This window comes from Hippocampus guttulatus, chromosome 2, assembly GCF_054856545.1.
Source record: "Hippocampus guttulatus isolate MCC_2025c chromosome 2, RoL_Hgut_1.0, whole genome shotgun sequence".
Classification (NCBI taxonomy): domain Eukaryota; kingdom Metazoa; phylum Chordata; class Actinopteri; order Syngnathiformes; family Syngnathidae; genus Hippocampus; species Hippocampus guttulatus.
The window spans coordinates 21,101,750-21,126,008 of record NC_141262.1 but is presented as its reverse complement, the minus strand read 5'-3'; the positions used below and the strand labels follow the sequence as shown (position 1 = coordinate 21,126,008).

At 42.2% G+C, this 24,259-nt stretch overlaps 1 long non-coding RNA gene across 1 annotated transcript in view; it reads right to left on the bottom strand.

Annotated features, from left to right (window-relative positions):
• The window catches only part of LOC147208886 (uncharacterized), a 148,443-nt gene extending 125,164 nt beyond the window's left edge, over nucleotides 1–23,279 (bottom strand). The window contains exons 1-2 of the long non-coding RNA XR_015098952.1: nucleotides 22,954–23,279; nucleotides 15,545–15,618 (exon numbers count right to left, since the gene is read on the bottom strand). This is a non-coding gene — a long non-coding RNA (uncharacterized LOC147208886). The remainder of the gene's footprint in view (nucleotides 1–15,544; nucleotides 15,619–22,953) is intronic.
• Between the last annotated feature and the right edge of the window lie 980 nt (nucleotides 23,280–24,259).

The window sequence follows — 24,259 nt, the reverse complement described above, 5'->3', positions numbered from 1 at the left end:
GTAACTTGAGATAAGTTGTCCACTGTAGTAACCGCTGTCGCTGAAAGGGTTAAATAGTTGGCTTGACCGTTGTACCTTTTTGGACAGCCATCACTCCGATCCCTAGGATTCCGGCTCGGTTGCCGCCTACTTGTAAAGAAAAGTTGCATCGGAAGGAGGGAAAGCAGTAGCTGCATTGCTTGGGACAGCACATAAAAACCGGCTGCTTTGAAAAGAGCTGTTTCGAAATGGTGAAAAGTATGCAGTCGTTTTTTATCCTTGGCCTATTAAGCACCATTGAACTGTCTTAATTTGTGTTAAAATCGACTAGGCCTCCTTCAAAACATGGACCAACATGAATCCAAACGGACGTGGTGTCACAAAATGTCTGCCGTCTTTCGTTACTCGGGATGACTTTTTGTAGGGAATACATTTCCTTGCATCGGCAGCCAGAGAGTGTCCTCCCGTTGAGACTGCCGCTTTAATATTCATCCGTGACGTCCCGGCAGGCCAAGCCGATACCTCGGGGCCTTCAAACCAGACAGGAGACAAGAGACAAGAGGGGGATGAAGAGGAGGAGGAGAAGGAGGAGGGGGCTGACGCTGGAAAATGTGAAGGGTCCAGCCAGAGCGTGGATGAAAATGGTGTATACACCTTTTCACAGAGACGTCAAAGTAGTTGCGGGTCGCAAAAGACGGAGATTTCTCTGATGGCACCACAACCTTCAGTCATTTGACCAAGAAAGAGCGAGAAACCTGGTACCCTTAGATTTCGGAATGCCTTTCCATACTTATTTGTCATGTCCTTGTTTATCGTAGTTGCTTGTTATTGATGATACAGTGACACTTTTCTACAACGAAACCTACATGGGTGTAAATACCCCCTAGTGTGAAAAAATCTTCGTGCATTCACACCATTCCCACTCTTCTGCCCCCATACAACGAAAAAAAACCTGTGTTCCGTTATATGAAATTTTTTTCTCTGCTCTTGCCTCGCGACGAGATTCACTACAACAAAGTCTAATCCAACAGCGACCTCTACAGCTTCATTCGGAAACGGCAACAGCAACCCCCACACTGATTTACACATGCGCAGTAGTCCAGAAAGTATTTGTTATTGTTAGTTTCAGACGCAGCAAGAACGTTGCATTGCTAAAATGGCTACAAAACAGACCTTTGGATGCCAAGCAGGTAAGACAAGAAGAGCTCTGATGCTGGGAGAGAGGGTAAAAGTGATCAAAATGAAAGACGGAAGAAGCAAAATAAAATACTGTACATTATCCAAGAAATTGATGTTAGTGAAAGTGAATGCTGATTTTAGTGAATTTCTTTCCGTTTTTTTTCTTTCTACACTGACTATATGAAGTGTCAAATAAATGTATGCTCATACTTATGAACTATTGGAATAAAAATAAAGAGTACACATACGTTTGTGAGTGTGTGTGTGTGTGTGTGTGTGTGTGTGTGTGTGTGTGTGTGTGTGTGTGTTTACATCTGAGATCAAATTTGCGACAGTGAAAAAACCCCTGTTGTGAAAAATGTCTTGCTGCAAACATGATTTCGTCGTCGAGGAGTTTCACTGTAGTAGTGTAGCCTGTACTACCGGAGACGAATTCCTTGTGTGTTCTACATACTTGGTCAATTTTGATTCTGAAACATCTTTGATAATTGGTTGTAATTTTCTTCTCCACTGCCTCAATTTGAAAGTGCGAAATGTCAGTCAAAAAGACGCTCGGTTAATTTTTTTTCCAAGGTAGGCTAAACACCCAGCCATCATTTATGTCACTATAGGCAGTGAATCAAAAATAGACAAGGCGAAATTTCAGAAAAGAGTTGCCAAGATCATTGAGGGATTGACTAAAGTGATTTGACTTTTCAATTTACTCAGATTGATTGAACGCACTTTTATGACAAGTTGAGCTTGAAAGTAAACTGGAGTTGGTGTCTAACACCAACATGGAAAAATGGGTTCAAATTTTAGTAGGAATGCAGAGGTGGGCGGCCCGGTGGTCCAGTGGTTAGCGTGTCGACCTCACAGTGCAGAGGTATATATAGTTCAATTCCAGCTCCGGCTTCCCTGTGTGGAGTTTGCATGTTCTCCCCCGAGCCTGCGTGGGTTTTCTCCGGGTACTCCGGTTTCCTCCCACATTCCAAAAACATGCATGGCAGGATGATTGAACACTCTAAGTTGTCCCTAGGTGTGAGTGTGAGCGTGGCGTTCTGTGTGTGTGTGTGTGTGTGTGTGCCTTGAGATTGGCTGGCAACCAGTTCGGGGGTGTCCCCCGCCGACTGCCCGAGGACGGCTGGGATGGGCTCCAGCACCTCCGATGATTAAGCAGCTCGAAAGATGTACGTATAAATGCAGAGGTTCAATTAAACTGCTTAATTGCAGAATGTGGGTGATGGTATGCATGGTGAGCAGAGCGCCAAGGTAGGGTAGGGTTTTGCCACAAAAAAATTTGGGGGTATGTCTGGTTGCGCAAACTCCAACAGAAGTTTAGGTCTGGGGGAGTCAATCACCTTTCTGCCACCTGCAAGTAATCTCGCACTTTTTGTTGACAAACATTAGGAAAATGTCAATCAAGGAGGTGTCAAAATATCGCCGACCTTTTGGTAAACGCAGTGAGCCGGAACACCGGATCAGAAACAGAAAGTGCTGTAATCCATTTTCGGGTAGAGTGGCAGATGCCTGGCAGCTGATATGCATTTTTATTGAATAACAGTCCACCTGGGAAGCATCGGGCCTTACAGTTATGATTATTTTGCCTTTATGGTGGACGCACATAGATCATGGCCACACAGGCATAGGTATCTTCAAAAAGGAAGACGTTGGCCTTTCTTGCACATGTAAAAGTTTGTTGGGGATGGGGGGGTTTGGCCTCTCCAAAACCTCTCGAAAGCAGACTTACTCATTTACTTCTCAATTCAAAACATTTCATAAGCCTCTAAATAAAAACTATCTGACATTCTGGGGTCAAAATCCAGACAGTGTAAACAACTACACCACACTCAATTTGTAACCTGCGATTGACCGGTGACCAGTTCAGAGTGTATCGCCAAATCGTCTTTTTATTTCCCAAAAACAAGCTGTTAACTGAATGGCATGAAGCTTGTTTGAATGAGTCTACAAGTACACAGTTCTATCAGAAGAGGAAGATTTGTGTGTGTGTGTGTGTGTGTGTGCATGTTTATTGCTTTTGACATTTTGTCCACGCGCAAACATTTGCGCTTAATCTCTCTGACCGAAACACCCCCAGAATTCTTAAAAGGAGGAATCTTTTATATTTGATTCACAATTCCAAAGGTGTCTTCCTAAAAGGTCTCTGACATTCTTGTGTCAAAAATATATTACCACGGTTTCATGGTCAAATGCATATATCAAAGATCCACTCTTCAACAACAACATATTGTGATTTTTTAAAAATTATTTTAATTTTGTCATGCTGGCGGCTCTCATGCATAAAGGTAACTATTCAAAGATGGCACAAAACTGCTTAACAGCAAACCAATGTTAAGAACTCATTCTGTGCATTTTTACCCAAGTTTATGGTCGCCATCATTCGTTGAATGTGTGTCTTAACTGTCAGGTTAAGATAGGTTGCAGGTTTTTACCCTGAAACTGTGACTATGACTTGCGACACTGTAAAATTCCGATTCGTTCCATTGAATGCTCAGCAAAGGTAATGATGACTTGTCGCCACACCTTTCCCTGGTAGTTGCGCATTAAACCCTCCTTCCGTATGGTGAAAGAGTACCTGGTTCCTTGAATCGCACAAAAACGCTATTCGTCATGTCATGGCTCATGGCGTTGATCTACTTTTCTTTCCTAATGAAAATGAACCTGTGCCATCTAGTGGTGAACGGGAATTGAATTAAGTGGGTATGGTTGAGATAGCATTTTTGTCATCCTTCAAAAATTCATCAAGGGGCCACCCTGTGTGTGGGGATCGGTCTAGATATTTAAAAAAAAAGATGTTCGTTAGATTGGTTGAAGATTAAATTGTGTTTGTTCGCAAAAAAAAACAAAAAACAACAACAGAGTTGTAATGTCTAATGTTTACAAAGGCCTTTGCGGCGAGTTGAATTAAAAACTAAATTGTCTTGGATGTTACCAATAAGAGACACAAAATTCAAGTTGATTGAGGAAAGAAAATTGTTGAGACGTTGGGTTGTGTGGTGATTTTAAAGTTGACAAAAACATGTCGATTATGTTCTTTGAAGACTTAAAATTCTCTTTAAGGAACCTGACGTGTCTTTTGAGCAGTAGAAAACATGTAGTTGGGTCGTTGAAGGCAAAATTGTTTTCATAAAACTAGTTTGTGGTGATGGCTGGTAATAACAAACACATACTCTCTACTGCATATTGGATGTTGCAAAAGACACAATTTAGGGAGGTTTTACACACACAAAGTCACATACAAAACATCCGTTAGGCTCACTCGTGACAGAATAATCTTTGATGTTTAAAAAAACTTGGGTTGGTTTAAAGTTAAGGTTGGTGAACAAAACAGTTTTGATGTTCACAAAAACGTGCAGTTTCTTTAAAATCGAAATCATTTTTGACGTTGCAAAAGAGTAATTTTATTCCGTTGTGTCTACATATTCACAAAAAAACCTTTTGTTTGCTTCTAGGATAATGTAAAATTTTCTGTGATGATTACAAACACAAGTATATTGGGTTCATTGAAGACATACAGTGAATTGTCTTTAGCGCTGTGCATAACACGCAATGTGCCTTTGATGTTGATAAAAAACATGTCAAAAGGTTGGTTGACAACTCAACTGTCTTTACTCTTGAAAACAACGTATGTCGGTTTCATTGACGGCCGCTAATTTCGGGAACACGCTTGCTCTACCTGGAAGCAGGCAAGCGACAAATCCAGGTACGACGTGAGCGGAGGCTAAAGACGACAGAAGGGGAGGGATGGCGGTTTCTGGAGGGGAGAAAATCCGCCGAGGTGTCCCTAAAATGTCTTAAGTGTGCCACAGATTGAGTAATTACCCGCATTTTCCCATATTCACCGCAACATTAATTCACCTTAATGCCAAAATATTACAGCCGTAATCTGGAGCAAATTCCTACCTGTCATGGCAGCTTGCGTGCGATTATGAAAGGCGGGCAGGATGGAGGGTGGGCGATTGGGGGGGGGGGGGGGGGGGGGGGAGATGGGACCGCAGCTGCCTCGATTAAGAAAGTCAAGTGAAGGCGAGACGCCAGCGCGAATGCTTCCAAAAGCTTAAAAAGAACAACTTGAATTTGTTACCTTTACGACATTGGGCCCTCTTTTTTTTTCTTTTACAGGCAAAAGTAGGCAGGACGCGGGGGGGTCGGGGGGAGTTGTTAAGCACTACTCATTGTAAAAAGTAAAATCAACAAAAACATGATTTTAAGACAATTTGGAGAAAAACCATGTCTCAAAAAAAATAAAATAAAACACCCCAAAAAAACCCATCCAAGACGTATTTGTAAGCATCAAAGTCAAAAATGTTTTGGAGACTCAAAAGTGGTCTTTACTGTTGAAACAATTAATTACATTGGTGTAAGAAATAAATGTTTTCATGTTTATAAAAATGTTAGAAGCAGACTTTTTCCCGAACAAGGCCGCCAGGCAGTGCCTGCTTTGAAAAAAAAATTAAAAAAGAAACCTCCATCATATTCATTATGGACTCAAAATTGTCTGTTTAGACTCAAGTTGTTTGGCTGAGGAATTGTCCTTGATGCTTCTAAAATGATGGACATGGGATGAAGTAACATTGTGTTTGTTTATAAATGAAAACCTTTTCTGTATGTGCGTCAGATGCAGTTTGGAACTCAGCCAGTTGAGAGCTCTAATTGAGAAGGCAGCTCTCCCATCACGCCACAGGGGCCAAACTGCTGACTACAGATGAGGACGGCAACCATCACCAAGGCTCCTGTCCGCTCAGTGAAAAGACCTCTTCACCATTTTTCCCAAAGCGTCTTCACTCTTCAATCACGCCTCCACTTCATCAAGAGGCATCAATCAGGAGCGTGCGAGCAGACGGTAATTACACACGCCACTGATTTCCCCGGAGGCAAACGGGCGCGCCGGTGGCATTGGCGCTTTCGGCGGCCCGACCCAACCGACGCCCGCTGAGGGTTCCGGCCTCTCGCAGCTCGTCATCAGCGGCGACCAATGCATTTGATTGACAATCAGATGCAGGGCAAAGTTGGCGAACGACTGCTTGAATTGAAAACCGATTCAAACACGTGCGGTGTAATAAACCTTTGTGTAATCATACCGCGAAAAAAGTCGATTGCTTGGCTCAAAATGTCAAAAACGAGTGCGTACAGAAACAAGCTGAAAGAAAAAATGTGTTCGGTTTGCTGACGATTAAATTGTCTTTGATGCTGACAAAAATGTGGTAAATTCTTTCTCATGTAAAAAAAAAAAAAAACAATTATATTTCGTGCAGACATCGAAGATAATATTGATAGTTCAACAACATAACTTGGTTTTGTAAACATCAAAGACAATAAAGTTGAAGCCAATGAAAATGTTTTGCATAAACGTTAAGGACAATTTAGTCGTCCATGAACCGAACGTATGTTGTGTTAGCAAAAACATCAAAGACATATCGGTCTTTGACTAACCAAGCACACATGACGATAAGCATCAATTTAACCGCCAATGAAGCTAACATTTTTTTTTTTGGTGGAAACACCAATTTTAATTCACCAATTTACATTTTTTGTGATCAATAGCAATTTAGTACGATCTTAGAATAAATTGTTTTCTATGCATAAAAGACAATTTAGCTTGCAATGAAGCTAAGGTATGTTTTAGACTTCAAACAAACTAGTGTATGTGATGTTGTAAGCATCAAAGACTATTCATCAATAAAAACTTTCACCGAAGACCCTTCTGATTATTCAATGGCAAGTTTTTTGAAAATATCAGTGAAAGTTTAGTCATTTTAGTCATCCATGAACCCAATGTACATGTTTTTGTCAATGCCAAATACAAATTAGTCTTGACTCATTTATTGCCAAATATACGTTTTGGGTGTTTTTTTTATTTATTTTTTATTAAAATTAGTAACAAAGCCCTTTGTGCACCTCCTCAGTCAGTTTTGGGGCTGTGGCAATGATTTCAGTATGGCTTTGATGGTCGCACACAATGTAAGTGGGTGTGGGGTGTGGCATGGCGATCCTACGGTGCGATATGTCGTGCGAAAGCAGTGTGGTTTTGAGAACAGAGATAACTACTGGCAGCTAACTACAACAGAGCTTTATCAAATCAAATAAAGACAACGAAGTTCCATTGTCATCCTTGACAAACACGCAAATATACACACAAACACACAAACACATGCGCGCACACAAACACACGGACACGAGATTCGGCTATTTTGGAAGTCAATTTAGTCAACGTGTTTTTTTGAAAACACCCAAGTCAAATCTGATCCTTCGACATCATCGTGTTTTTTATTTTTTTTTGTAAACGGCAATGACAATTTGTCAATGAAACTCACGTCGATGTTTTTGTCAACCCCAAAGACAAATTAGCTCAACCCTGTGGCAGCCGGTCAACGTTGTGTTATTTTACTGGTGAGGCCGATTCCAAGAATCAAGATGAAGACACATCACCCACCAGAGAAGCAATTATTCTTTCAAAGAAGAAAATCAGGAGGCCAGGATCAGTCAATATCCTGGGTGGCAAAGGAAATTATGGGTAATGAGGATGCAGTTAAATTAACGGCAAAACATGCAGGACCGCGTGAAGGAAGGGAAACTAGACGGAGTCGTTCCTTGGTCTCTGCTAGAATCGGCAGATGTTCGGCTTGCTGTTTTTGAGTATCTTGAATATTAAAACAGCAGGTCAACATCACTGCCCACAAACGTCCACGAGCCCAGAAAATGTTAAGATTTTTGACTTATTAAAAAATAATCCATCCATCCATCCATTTTCCGAACCGCTTGATCCTCACTAGGGTCGCGGGGGGTGCTGGAGCCTATCCCAGCCATCTCCGGGCAGTAGGCGGGGGACACCCTGAATCAGTTGCCAGCCAATCGCAGGGCACACAGAGACGAACAACCATCCACGCCCCACACTCACACCTAGGGACAATTTAGAGCGTCCAATCAGCCTGACATGCATGGGTTTTTTTTTGGAATGTGGGAGGAAACCGGAGCACCCGGAGAAAACCCACGCAGGCCCGGGGAGAACATGCAAACTCCACACAGGGAGGCCGGAGCTGGAATCGAACCTGTTAAGATTTTTGACTTATTAAAAAATAAGAATCAGAAAATGCTTCATTGGCTCGGTATGTAAAACACACAAGGCATTTGTCTACAGTAGCATAGGCTACACTAGTATTGCAATAACAAGCAACTACGATAAACAAAGACATGACATAGAAGTATAAAAAGACTTTCCGAAATATAAGTGTACCATTGTGAAGTGTACAAGAAATTGATGTTCGAGTTCAACTCTCAGAATGTAATTAGTGATTAGGGTTTCAAAGGAGGGTTTCGAAAAAAAGGATTAGTGTTTTAAAGTAGGGTTTTCAACTTTTCAAATAGGAACCCAACTTTTAACAGTGGTATAAAAATTGAGTTTAAACATTCAATTGCAGACATATTAGCTTCCTTGACCACATTTTGCATTCCGCCAAAATACTTGTTAGTTTCATTGAGGACTAAAGTGTCTTTGACTTTCACTAAAAGAGTCGCAGCGTTAGCTTCGCTGAAGACTCCGCTGAAGACTCTGATTCTCATTTGTGTCGGAAATATCATAAAAAGTCCAATTACACCGGCTTCAGTGCTTTTGTTGTAGTCATATTCCAGTAAAATGGTAATCACGAGGCAATTAGATTACTAAACACGAGCGAGATGATGAACTTGATGGCAGCACATTACTGCACATTGTGTGGAAATTGCAGAAAGCACAAAATGAGCTTTAAGGCCATTTGGGGGTGGGGAGCGGGGGCTCCCCTGAAGCCCTTTTTTGATTAAAAAAAAAAAAAACACACAGCAGACATGAAGAGAATGTTCTAGAAATGGAAAGCATGTGAGCGATGTTGCTTTTGTAATCGTAGACGCAAAGCAATTATTCAAGAGATCAATAATTGACCAAGATGTCCTCATTACTTTAAATTGGGACGCGCGCTGAGAAGGGTTCTAACAATGTTATAATAGGGTCACACGCATCTCGAGAGGGCTTTTCAGTGTGTGTGTGTGTGTGTGTGTGTGTATATGTGTGTGTGTGTGTGTGTGAGTATGTGTGTGAGTGTGTGTGTGTGTGTGCGCGCGCTGACTCAGCAGGTCACGCGAAGGGGGCGCCCGATGCTGCTGGAGCAGTCGACCAATGACGACACTTAACTGCTGTCCCGGAAGAGAGATGAAAACACATCATCCATCAGAGAGGCAATTATTCTTAAAAAAATAACAATAATTTTTAAGAAATTCAGGGGTCGGGAACAGGAAGTGTCCCGGGCGGAAAAGGGAATTGTGGGTAATGAGGCTGCAGCACATTTAATTAGCGGTGGAGTGCAGTGCAGCGGATGTAGGAAGGGAAGCTGTCAAATGTAAACATCAAAGACAATTTCAAGTTGCCAATTAAGGTAATGTACATGTTTTCATCAACATCAAAGACAATTTAGTCTTCAACAAAACTATCGCATGCAATTTTGTCAGCATCGGAGACATTTTAGTCACCGAGGAAGCAAATGTGCCTATTTGAGTGTGAGCATCCAAAAAAAATATATATATATATATATATATACATATTTATATGTTGATTATTCATCGGCACAATGTATGTTTTTGGGGGAATCAAGTACAATGTAGTGGTCAACAATGAAATGTATTTTGTAATGAAGAAAATTCGTGACGGAAAGAATGAGATCCCGTATACAAGCGGCCGAAATGAGTTTTCTCCGCAGGGTGTCCGGGCTCTCCCTTAGAGATAAGGTGAGAAGCTCGGTCATCCGGGAGGGGCTCAGAGTCGAGCCGCTTCTCCTCCACATCGAGAGGAGCCAGATGTGGTGGCTTGGGCATCTGATTCGGATGCCTCCTGAACGCCTCCCTGGTGAGGTGTTCCGGGCATGTCCCACCGGGAGGAGACCCCGAGGACGACCCAGGACACGCTGGAGAGACTATGTCACCCAGCTGGCCTGGGAACGCCTCGGGATCTCCCGGGGAGAGCTGGAAGAGGTAGCAAGGGAGAGGGAAGTCTGAGCTTTCCTGCTAAAGCTGCTGCCCCCGCGACCCGGCCCTGGATAAGCGGTAGAAGATGGATGGATGGATGGATGGAAAATTGTCAGACTCCAAATTTGTATTGAGTTTTCAGAAAGTGTAACTAAAGTAGAAGTTGACTTTGCCGTTTCCAAAATTCCACACATTGGAATCATCAAATTTTAGTTTGTCTTTGAGCGTTCCAAAGACATGCATGTCAGTTTTGTTTTTGTTGACACTGAACTATCATTGATATTTACAAAAAATGTATACATTAGATACATCGAAGATAAAACATGTTAGGTTAAGTGACAACTAAATTGTCTTTGATAATAGACCAAGAGAATCCTTATCCATGATTTTATCTCCAGTCGATAGATGGTCTTCTGGTTGAAATTGCTCAAAAGAGCATCAAACATCTACAGCTGAGGGTCAAGGAGAACAGAGAAATTTTGAACATATGAGTCCAGTCATAAAGGCTTCACACTGGCTCCCAGTTAGCTATACAATAGATTTAAAAATTATTCTACTTATGTTTAAAATCACTGAAAGGTTTGGTTCCGATTACATGAAAGAAATGAATATTAACCGAGCAGGGCTCTGAGGTCTGCAGATTCGGTTCAATTAGAGGAACCTAGGTTTCAAAACAAACATGGTGAAGCGGCTTGTAATTGTTGTGCTGCACGCAAATAAAACATGTTGCCAGCAGAAGTGAGGTCAGCCCCAAGTATAAATGTATTTCCACTAGACCTATGATGAAAGTGTTTTAGAGCAGTTCTATTACCAACTTTTCCAAAATTAGGTACTTGCACTCAATGTTATTTTAACAATCTTAGTAAACCACATTTTACTTTTCTACTTTGCTTTAACCAGCCTAAAATCAATTTTTATGCATCCAATTCTTTTTCTTCTATACGTTGTATTTTGCTTTTAAATATTGCCTTTAAATGGTGTTTTGTAACTCTGCGAAGCACATTTGAGTTACCTTGTTTCTGAAATGCATGACATAAATAAAGCTGCCTTGCCTTGATTGCTATGAAAGCAGGTTAAATTCACAGAAGACAAATATTGATGTTTATAAAACAGGTCCATTCAGTTCGTGAAAGACGAGTTTGTTTCTGCTGTTCACAAAGACACCAACAGAGCCACGAAGTACCGAATGGCATTGCTGTTGCTCTCCCAACGGGATCAAATCTGAATTACGGGTGACCGACATCTTTAAATAATCCCAAATCCTCCCGAAACATTTCTGGTCAAGCGTCTGCGATGAAAGCGAATGAGAGAAAAGGTTAAAGAGTGTCGCCAATAGGCGGTGGTGACCGTTTACCTTAGCCAGTGTCGGTCCTTTCCGCTCTCTGCCTTGGGGGGGGGGGGATAACGGTCGCTCCCATTGAGGATTCATCCCCCATCCCCCAATTTCTGCTTTTTTTATTTTCCTTCTTGTCGTTGCCTTGCGAATGCAAATCCGCTCTGTCACATCTTTTTAACTAGCCCTCCACCCTCATCTTTCCCGTGCCTTTTACTTTTTTTCCCTTTCCTCCTTGTGGAGGATTAGCAGCCGTGCGTGACTGATGGGGAGGAGATACGCCATCAGAATAAGTTACAAGCCCCTTCCTCGTCCTCCTCCTCCTTCTCTCTGAAGTGGCGAGGAAGTCACTAATGACTGTATTGTGGGTTGCAGAACAAATTCTCCTTGATGTTCACCAAAAACTGACATCTTGTCGGTCAAGAATCAAAATCGCCTTGATGTTGGCCAAAATTGTTAAGATTCATTGACACTCAAATTCTCCTTGAGGTACGCTTCGACAACAAATTGTCGCTGATATTTAAAAAAGGACGTAAGTTATTTAGGTTGAATACGAGCTTGATGTTTTGAAGAATACATTTTTTTTAATTATCGATGGGGCGGCATGGTGAGCGATTGGTGCGCATGTCCGCCTCACAGTACAGAGGTCCGGGGTTCAATTCTCCTCCTGGCCTTACTGTAGAGTTTGTGTATTCTCCCCGACCCTGAGTGTTTTTTTGTTTTTGTTTTTGTTTTTGGGGGGGGGGGCAGGGAGGTTGGGTTTGGGTACTCCGATTTCCTCCCACATTCCGAACATATTTGTGAAAGAAAAAAAACATTTGTAAGAATCATTGACGACCAACTTCATGTTTACGTGTTGGTTGAGTTGGTTAACGTTTCTAAATTGTTTTTGATGCTTCACCTTTTCAATCACCCTGTAACCTGATAACATGGTAAACTGACCACTGTAGTAACCGCTGTCCCTGAAAGGGTTAAAGAAAATGTGAATTTGTTTGGTTTATTGACAAATAAATTGTTTACCAAACATGTATGTTAGGCTGTTTAGGACTAAATTATGCTTGATGTCAAATAATCCATCCATCCATTTTCTGATACGCTGAATCCTCATACGCGCTCATCGGGCAGTCGGCGGGGGACACCCTGAACCGCTTGCCAGCCAATCGCAGGGCACACAGAGACGAACAACCATTTGCGCTCACACCCACACCTAGGGACAATTTAGAGTGTTCAATCAGCCTGCCATGCATGTTTTTGGAATGTAGGAGGAAACCGTAATACCTGGAGAAAACCCACGCAGGCCTGGGGAGAACATGCAAACTCCACACAGGAAGGCCGGAGCCGGGATCGAAACCCACAACCTCTGCACTGTGAGGTCGACGCGTTAACCACTCAATCATTGGGACCAAAAAAAACCCCAATAAATCCTAGTAATAATATGTCTGTTCGGGTCATTGACAACTAAAATGTCTGTGCTCACATTGGGTAGGTTGACTGAGGAGTTGTTTGAGATTGTCGCTGAACATAAATTGTCAGCGATGTTTAGAAAACACACATATCTTCATTTCATTAAAGACCGAAGTCTCATTGATGTTTACGAAACAAACTTGTTTTGTCAGAATGAATTCCCTCCTCTCTGAAGTGGCAAGGAAGGATGGAAGGAAGTAAGGACTGATGGTGGTTTGGGAAGGGAAGAGAAGGGTTGTTAAGTGGCGTGCATGTAATTCGTCAGGGTGGCCTCCTAGAGCCCCTCATTACTGTCAGCGTTTCAGTCATTCTGACGGCCACCCTGAGTCTCGTGCCAACGCAGGGAAATGAAGTGCTTATTAGGAATTCCACTGGCACCTGCCTGCGCTCCCCCTCAACCAGGTTGAAGCCCTTCCCCCCTCCCCCTGCAAATGTAACAAGAATACAGTTACTCAGCTGTGCTCTGTCGCAGGAGTCAGTGAGGAATGCGTCGGCATCATCCCTGCTGCCAACAACACTATATTATCTTCAGCTGCGACGCCACAGATTGCGTGCTGGGTTTTGGAAGAGCAACTTTGATACAGACGGACGGCACAGTAATGTGATCATTCACAATCTTCAAAGTCGTCTTTAGAGTTCCGCCATGCCCAGCTAGCTAGCTAACTGCATGTCGCAATTGTGCAAGATAATGCTGATGAACAAAGGAGTTTCGGTTCCCTTATAGCAGGAAAGTGGGGACATAATGTATGCCTGCTGTTTTAGCCAGCCCCCCCTCCCAAAAAAAAAAATATCAAGAAAAGTGAAATGGTGAAAAACAGCTCAATATCTCCTCAATTGACTATTACATAGTTCACAGTCTTTGCACGTTTTCAGCAAATATGTAAAAACATGCATAATGTATTTCAAAATCTCTCCGAATTTACTCCACTCTAGGGCTGCACTTAACAATTGTTTAATCTATTGATTTTTTTTTATTATTCTTAATCGATGACTCATATGATGAATTTCCATCAATTTGTTCAAAAACAGCACATTATTTCAAATTGACAGTGCAGAAAAGGCACAAACATGAATTTATTGTGATTTGGGGATTGGCTTGTTCCGTAAAAAAATAAATAAATAAAACAATTAAAAAATTGATTATTGTTTTCCACAGTAGATGCAAATGTCTTATTTGGATAAACCAAAGATAATCAGTCTTCTTTCATGCAGAACTACAGAAATCGGAGAGGATCTAGACTGCTGAGAGGCTGGAATTTTAAAGATTAGGACCAAGTTAAACAAGGCCTCTAAACGATTACCGTATTTTCCGCACTATAAGGTGCACCAAAAGCATTCAATTTTCTCGAAAGCTGACAGTGCGCCTTATAATCCGATGCGCCTTATATATGGATCAATATTCTTATTTCTCGGGCGTAGAATTTTTAAAAGCACTTTGTTTTAGCTGCAGTGGTAGTGAAAGCTGTAGAAATAAAGCTGTATTGTATTGCATTCCCTTGAGCGTAGCTTCATCTAGTGGACGTATAACACAACCCCAGCCACTATTGTAGCCTTTTAATGCGGTGCACCCTAAATATGAAAACATTTTGAAAATAGGCCATTCATTGGCCATTCATTGACTTATAGTTCGACGCGCCTTATCGTGCGGAAAATACAGTAATCACTTATCAAAGCAGTTGTCAATTAATTTGACAGTCGATTAGTTCTTGATTAATTAATTAATTAATCATTGCACCTCAAATCTAATTTGATTTCATTTTGTCACACAAACGTCCGCTGATACATAATGTGAAATATCAACGGGCTCATGGAATTTGGCAGAGATGTTACGGAAATTTAGAATTTACAAATCACTGTGACTCAAACACACAAGGCGCAACAACACAAGCAGAGCACACAGAGCACACAGCAATAATTACAGGTACTCCACAGTATACATATTTTCTCTGCTGTGTGAAAACGATTACTGCAGCTTCAAGTAGTTGGGGACCTTCTCTGCCTCTTCTTACCTTTAAGATTTAGATTAAGATTAAGATATGGCTGCATCGCCTCCAGTAAAACTCAGTGATGCCGGACATGGTGTGGCACAACGTGGTACTACACTGAAGGCACACAAATTTGAATTGGCCATATACAAACTAACGAAAAGCAATGGAAGATGAATTTTCGATATAGCTGGGGGCGGGTGTGTGTGGTTTAGGTTCATCTCAGACTTTGATCTTTACCCTTTTAAAAGAAGAGTTGAAAGACTAAATTGGATTTGTACAAAAATAAAATTCATTGATTCAAGAGAGGTAGCACATTGTGCACAAGTTTGTATTTGTTCTTGTGTGTGTGTTTGCAAACCATTTGTGTACACACACGTATCATCATCACACGATCTTGAAGGCAACCTTGGCATAAGCCGGCGTCTCATTAGCTGGGAACGAAAAAGTTGGCCAACTTTTTCTTTTTTTTTGTCTCACAAGTGTATTGCGGCAACCTTAACTAGAAGACGTACACGTGAGTGAGTGAACATGAATAATTGATGAGCCGCCTCCTTCGATTAATATTTCAGCACAGTCACACAGACACCAGCTCTAATATTTGGATTCCTACCTTTTGTTATCCGTCGCGTGTCGCCTAATCGCGGTGCGCTCCTCGCCGCCTCTATTGACAAACCGTTTTCCACCCTGCATTCAAGACAAACAAAAAGGATGAATGCACATTTGAAAAAAAATAAAAAGCACATCTTGGAAAAAAAATGAATGACTTTGAAAAATGCAGAGAACATTTTACGGTTCAGCAATACCCCCAAAGATTTGTACAACATGCTGCCGTTCGACATTCTCACCGACGATATTCTCCACTCTGTGTCCAAACATTTACACGACAATCCACACAAAATCCTGGATAAGAATCTACCTACCCACGAATCAAAATAACAATCTGTCCCCAAAAAAATACCTCACATTCTGTAAAACTTTGACCACAATCTGAAACAACCCAAGCATCGGGGCATACAACAATCTACCCAACATTCTGTGCAACAATCTGCTCTAATAATCTGTCCAACTCTCGAGTAAACTTTTCTTCTTTTAAAAAAAATCTGCACCACAATCTAGACATTTTGCACAACCATCGAACCACAATTCAACAGAACAATCTGTACCACAATGTACACAACATTGTGTGACACAATCTCCCTAATTTCAGTATAACAATTTACCCAACATCCTATACAAGAGCTTGCAGCAAAATCTACACAACATTCTGGGCAACAACCTGTCCAAGAATCAATGCAGCTTTTCATATGAAAAATCTGGTGAATGTTGTGTACAAGTTTTTTGTACATGTTTTGTCAATGTTGTCTATGATAACAGTTTTGTTGCAAAAGACATCATTCAAGATGGGATCAGCATTGGTACGGATATTGAGTGGAGCAAAGTAAGTGATGTCTCGTCTGTACAGTGAAACTCCTCAACAACAAAATCATGTTTGCAGCAAGACATTTTTCACAGCAGAGGACTTTTCACTGTAGCAAAGTGAACACAAACACACACAAAAAACATACAGTATATGTGTACTTTTTATTTTTTATTCCAATAGTGCATAAGTATGAGCATACACTTGTTTGACACTTCATACAGCCAGTGTAGAAAGAAAAAAGGGAAAGGAATTGTGAAATATACGATCAGCATTTACTTTCACTTACATCAATTTCTTGCATAATGTCTTTTATTTTGCGCCCTCCATCTCTCATTTTTATTACCTTTACCCTGTCTTCAAGCGTTAATGATTTGCTTTTCTTAACTCCTTGGTATGCAAAGGTCTGTTTTCGCCATTTTAGCAATGCAACGTTCGTGCTGCGTCTGAAACAAATACTTCCTGTACTACTGCGCATGTGTAAACCAGTGCGGTGGTTGCTGTTGCCGTTTCTGAACGAATCAGTAGAGGTCGTTGTGGCATGCTGAGGTTGGATTATAATTTTGCGGAAGGCTTGTTTTCATTGTTGTGAATCTAGTTGCGAGGCAAGAGCAGAGAAAAAGTTTTTGTATAATGGAAAAGGGGGACTTTTCGTTTTAGGTGGAGCAGAAAATCGTGAAATCTCACGCATAAAATGGCTTTCATGCATGAAAATGTTTTCACACTAGGGGGTATTTTCGCCCATGTAGGTTTCTTTCGTTGCAGAGGAGTTTCACTGTAGAGTATTAATTGCCCCCCGCGCATGCCTTTCTTCCATGGCATTATGCACGAATGAGGGTTTTTTTCGGGGGGGGGGGGGGGCAAGGACAAAATGGGACAGAGGACATACCGGCAAAATATGGTCAAGTGCCCATCTCTGGTAGTTAATAACAATTAATTATATTCATTCAGTCATATTTAATGTATTCAGATATTTATTTTCTGTGATGATGAACCCATATTATATTTGAAATCTATATTTATCCATAACTTTTTTGCTCAGTATGATCCTAGTTTTCTGAGGCACCGCCTCAGGTGGGCCGCCTCCATTTTGTACATCAAACATGCTCTTTTGTCTTATGAAGGCTTAAAGTGCCAATCACACAAAATGGCTGCTGCCAGTAAATTGGCGCGCACATGCAAACACACTCTCACACACACACGCACACACACACACACACACACACACACACACACACGACCCTGTGTGCCCTCTTGTTTCCTTTTAGTTTTAATTGACTCAGTTTCCTTTTTTCCAATGCTTCATGCGCACTCCCCACATGACAACTCCTGTTGCCTTGGCGACGTCACGCTCCGACAGTAAGTGGTGTCACACGTCGGGCGACAGACTCGCATCTGTGAGGGGTCGGGCCGGCGGGGTGATGGGTCGGGCCAGGCAACTGTCAGGATGTGCGACCTGCCGCCAAACAGAACGTCATGTTTTGGTGACATTATGTTGCTGGCTGTCACCGCAGGAACAAACTTCACTTGTCTCCTTTTAAATTCATTAAGGTAAAAATGTCCCCCTTTGCCTCTTTGTCCGAAGACCTTGTGTGCTGCATACGGAGATTCTGCTCTGGACAATTTCTCCTTCTAAAGGGTCAATAGTGTGACAATCTAGCAAAATTTCGATACATTCTTGCAAAACAATCTACACGTTATGTGTTACGTTCAGTGGGAAAAAAAATCTGTGTATAACATATAGCAATCTAAAATAACGTGGAAAAATCTACATCACACCCCCCCCAAAAAATCACCATCTTTCAGAAGATTCAACACCTCAGTATGTGCAACAATTTACCCAGTTTTCTGTTTGGCAGTCTAAACAAGTTTTTATCCAATAATTTGTACAACAATCTCCACAACATTTATGACAAAACTCTGTACAGAAATCCACACAAACCATGACAACATTCTTTTTGCTCAATAATCGACACAACGTCCAGTACAACAATCTACCCAAGATACTCTATTATAATCTACACAGCAAACGACTGTCCAAAATATCTGTACAATAATCCACATACCAATCAATGTTACATTCTGTACAAAATCTATGCTACTTTTTTTGCACAACACTAAACACAACAGTCTGTACAACAGTCTACCCAACTCTCTGTATAACGATCTATTCAACAATCAGTCAAAAAAAAAAATTTGACACATCCAAAACTACAATCTATCCAACACCAATCTGCACAACATACTTTATAACAATCAACGTGAACATGTGTACAATAATCTACCCAACTTCTCTCCAAAATATCTGTATAATAATCTACATCCATTCAGAGCTTGCAGGAGTCAAATAATTTTCGCTTTTTCTTTTGGATTCTGCATCCAATCTGTGAGGTGTCGCTCAATATTTCGCCATATGATGCACAGAACATCAAGAGAGTCAGAGATCTGACGTTGGCGGTATCATAGCCGACACACGGGCTCGCCTTTGAACGCATCGTGGCCAGCAGAAATGCTAATTCGGATAATTACCAAACATAGATGTTATCCCGTGTGTGATGTGAGCCACAAATGGACGCAGAAGGAGCTGCCATTTTGCCACTGATAATTGCCTTTTACAGAGAGGAGAGAGAAGAGCAAGAGTGCCCGCTAAAATCATCCGGCGGCTTGCACGCATTGACCCCCCGCATTACTCAGAGCACATCGAGGGTCTCGGATGAGAGCCATAATTATGTGACAACCTTTAAATAACTACAGCCTATAGGTGCCATTTGATGATGTGCTGCACTGAAGTACGCACAGCCTTTCGTCGCTTGGGAGGAGCGGGGAAAAAGGTTACAAAATTACAGGTTTGGGCACCAGTGAGTCCGATTGAAAAACAATTTCGTCTGTATGTTCATCGTGAGAGGAAATCCTCACAGAACACATGCTGTGAAATATACAGGAAGTCGACCGTTTTGTTTTGAGGGTGCCACTTGCTAGGAACTTTGGCCAACTTGATAATGACAAAAATCTCCGTATGTGGCACCAGCGTGCATGATTTACACACATGTTCCGCCGGACAGCATGCAAAAAAGAACCCTTGTGGTAAAATGCACTGGTAGACGGCCACTTGAGTATCGTCACCCACATGTCATTTCCTACCATGGGCCTCGCCTTCCGAAACTTCATCCTAATTAGCGTTCCTCACCACAACCAGAAAAACAACAATATAAAGCAAGACTCTTACACCACAACACACTCAGACATCTAACGTCACCAGAATGCAAAATAATGCCATAAAATAGAACAAATGAGCAGACACTTGAACCGATCTCCAAGCAGTACAGCCGCAGCTGTGCCACACTCATCATCTCCAGCGCAACACAAGCGACACTAATAACTGAGAAATGTGACAAAGAAATGCAAAATATGAATCAAGTTCATTATACTCACTGAAACAGCACATTATTTGAAGACTGAATGCATCCTTCTCTCATCCTCTTGAGAGGAGTTCAATTGCTCTTTTGAGTCTATAAATATGTGTCGCATACAGATTTTAGTTTTCCTTCGACGCAGACTGAAGCCATCTGTTGTATTTCTATTTGAAAAGTAACACTAAATATAGAGAAAAAGTACACGCATCACACCGAAACTGATTTTAGCCTCTTAATCTGCTTATTTTCATTCGGTAGCACGCTGGATCACCAGGATTTCAAAAAAAGCACGGGGGCGGGGGAAATGATACAAACACACAATCTGATGGGATTACACATTTGTCAATCATACCGGCTCACGAGCACTGGTTTAAAAGATATCACTAAATATAGAAAACGTATTATAAGTATTACAAAGCATTACATACAATATGGATTTAGTTTCTTAGTTAGCTTATTTTCATTAGGGAGTACTCTGTCTCACCACCATTTCAAAAGGCACGGGGGAAGGGGGGGGGGGGGGGTTGCAAACACACAATCTGATTGGTTAATATATTTGTCAATCAAACGTGGCTCACTAGCACTGGCTAAAGACTTGTGTTTTGGAGGGACCACAGCGCAGTTTGGGCAAATCGGAAATCTTGCAACAGGAGGAGCTGAATTCTAATCAGATCAAAGCACTCGGGAAGAATTTAATCACGTCTTCAAAATGTTGTGACTTTTGTCAACGTTGAGGCGACAGAGGATGCCTGAAGGCTCACGTTTTAGATTAGAATGAGCGAAATGCAAATGCAATGTGTTTAATTCGATACTTAGTTGTAATATGACAAATGAATAACATAATGAATAAGACAATGAACGAATTAAAATGATTGAGACAAAAATAACACTTTTCAGAAAACCCCAATATCAAAACTCTCACGCAGACGAACTGACCAACCCGACTCCAGCACCTGACATCACTAAATAGCGCATTCAAGGCACATATTCACTTCATAAAATTGCTTTTTATCTTGACTTTCTCTTGTTTTTTTAACATACTGCGATTTTTGTTTGTTGTTGTTTTCAATTCATTTCAGTGACATAAATTGATATGAATATGAAATCAACTGAGTTACACACTTGAACTGTAAAATAAGCCCCCATATTGATTTATTAACATTTTTAGGTCACAGATGAGGACTGGAGGCTCATGTTTTGGATCAGAACTGAATTCCATCACCCATATTTAATTTGTTTGAGATTGGGATATGAAAAACAAGGTAAAATGTGACATCAGGATATTATGTTGCCCCTATAACATCACATATGGATCCAATATGATGAAAAGTGTGACCCGGGGGCCGGGTCCCTCCCTGTGTCACGGCTACGGAGTCAAACTGCAGAGGCGACCTTAACATGAGGAGACAGCCTCTCTCTTATTTGTGATTGGTGGCCATCCGACGAAAAACACGGCGAGGGCGGCGGCGTCCTCGCGTCTGATCAATGCATCCATTCGGCGGCGCGTGGCCTCGGCCGGTGGCTGGCTCGGCTCGAGGGGCTGTCGGGCTTTGTCTGGCCGGAAACTCTTTTTACGTGGCGACTGACAGCGGCAGATTGGCGTGTCATTGAGCCGGCGCCTTTATTTCCACTGTCCATCAAAGCTGAAAGCTGAAGGGTTTCCAGTTAACGCTACGCCGCCCTCCTCTGAGGGCTCGCACGGAGCGCAAGGTCGGCAGGTGGGTGGCGTGCGGGCGGCGACCTTGGCGGGATGGGGGGGGGGGGGTTAATATGAATACAATCATGCTGAGTGGCAAAATAACGGTGCCGTAAATTCACTGAACAACCTGGCCAACCTGACTTCCCCTTCCTTCACCTCTTTTCCTGTGATGCTAATATTTTGGGGGGGTACGGGACAAAGTAATGAAGCTTTCCACAGAGAGGCCCTGAATAGAGTTCACCTCTCCCTGACAAAATGTCAAGGCGCCCAAGCGTAGAAAAATAGAAGCGCGGAGGAGGTACCACTTCGCCGGAAGACGAGGACAGCACCACCTGTTTAGCGTCCCGACTCGCTCTCCTGTCGTCACAATTTTATTTCACTGAATACGTGGAGGAAAACTGCCTTGGTCCTGAGGAATAACAACTGCTGACAAACATGCAGCAGATGTTCAGGAAAAGAGAAACTTTGAGCCGTTCGGTACAAACTGTCCTCAGTGTTTCCTGCACGCTACCTGAACTTCTTTTTTTTTTCCATCACAGAAACTTCTTTGGTTAGCAGCAGGTAGGAAACGTAGCGGCATGACGAAGAGAACTTGAATGAGCATCCATCAGGAATTCACGTTGCCGTGCCTCATTATGTGAGGCCGCAGTGAATGAGGCCCTGTTGAATTCATTCAAAAGTCAATGGCTATTTCATGGACATCCTTTCGGGCCTGCGATGTCTCATCCTCCCGTCATTCTTGATATAGTTGGCAGAAAACACATTTCCCGAAGCAAGAAACGTATCCACATGACTACCAGATTCAGAAAAAGCATTCGTCATGAAACAGTGTTACTTCGTTTTAATATGTGAAGCCAGTGTGAAAGAGGTTAAATGTGTTAAAAAGCCACTGAGGTTTAGTTGATGGGGCCCTCTGCCTTCCTCTCAGTTCAACAATGCCTCACTTTCTTGCCTTGGCAAGGAGTGCTTCACATAAAGAAAGAAACAAAGACACCCAACTACCGCAACAAACATGCGACATGTTTTATTGTGTGAGGCAGAATTGATCAAAACCCTGTTAAATTTGTGAAAAAGTCAATGAGGTTTTGTCGCAGGGATCCCTCACTTCAGAGGCCTTTGCGGTCTTATCCTTTTGTCACTCAACCATTAATTGGCAGAAGGTGCTTTCCAGGAAGCGGGAAATATGGAAACACTGCGACCAGAATATGAATAAGCATAAAACATGTACCCTAGTTCAGGGGTCCCCAACCTTTTTTGCCCCACGGACGGGTTTATGTCAGACAATATTTTCAGGGACCGGCATTTAAGATGTGGCGGATTAATACAACAAAATATGGTATGAGATGCATGAAAACTGTGGTGTTTTCAAAATATAACAATAAACACAAGGAGCGTCTAATCTGGCCGCAACACTGATCGCTATGGTAATGTTTAATGCCTTCAAAATACGATACAACGCAAATTCAAAGTGCATGAAAATGACGACTCACCACAGCCCCGAGCTTGATTTTCTGCAACTAGACGGTCCCATCTCGGGGTAATAGGAGACAATGACACCTCAAGTGTGTGGTTTATGTCCAGTCGATTTCGTAATTTTGTTTTAGTCGCCGTTGGTGCAGAAACCCCCCACCTCACACAGGTAGGATGTTGGAAATAGCAACAGTGCTATTGTGGCGATCTCAGAGTATTCAGCCATAACTTTAATCCAGTTGTCTCGAACGTACTTTTAAGGCCGCCGTCATTTGCGATCTCCAGCAGTTTTTTAACTCATTTTGCGAACTCTAACGTTTTGTTTTTAGCGTAATCGGTCACGTGACGGAGAAGCGTGGTTTGACGTGAGTCAAACGTGACACAGACGGATGTAACGGAGAATCCGGTAATTTTTCAAAATAAAACATCTTTCGTATTTCGAAATAAATAAAACGGAATTAAGGCAAATTCTTTCTGTGAGGCCCGGTACCAAATGCCCTGCCGACCGGTCCGTGGACCGGCAGTTGGGGACCCCTGCCCTAGTTCACTGAGCAAGACTGTGTTCAAACAACAACAAAAACAAACAAACAAACAAACAATGAGGTTAAGTTGCTTTGATGATCAGAAGATGCTTTCAATGAAGAGATGAGCAACTGCCAGAAACTGAATGAACATGTGACATGAATGAGTTTGATTGTTTTTATTTTTGATACCGGGCGGCCCGGTGGGACAGTGGTTAGCACTTTGACCTGACAGTTCCGAGATACCGGGTTTTATTCCAGTTTCGGCCTTCCTGTGTGGAGTTTTCATCTACTCCCCGTCCTGCGTGGGTTTTCTCCGGGTACTCTGGTTACCTCCCACATTCCAAAGTGATGCATGGCAGGCTGATTGAACACTCAAAATTGTCCCAAGGCGTGAGTGTGGATGGTTGTTCGTCTCTGTGTGTCCTGCGATTGGCTGGCAACCGGTTCAGGGTGTCCCCCGCCTACTGCCCGAAGACAGCTGGGACAGGCTCCAGCACACCCCGCGACCCTTGTGAGGATAAAGCGGTTCACAAAATGGATGGATATTTGATACCCGCAATTTAATAAGACGTTCTAAAATTTGCTGAAAATCCGTTGAGGTATCGTTGCGAGTGCCTTCTCCTTCCTCTCCTGGTGACAGACGGCCATGTTCTTTACCAAGAGCACGACACATGGATGTATGAAAGAGCTTTTTTCATGAATGAATGTAAGGAACAAGACCCTGTAAAAGTTGTTCAAAATTTCAGGCCTGTGACGACGTGTCCTTCGGCAGATGACAGCAACGGACTTTGACATTAGAAAG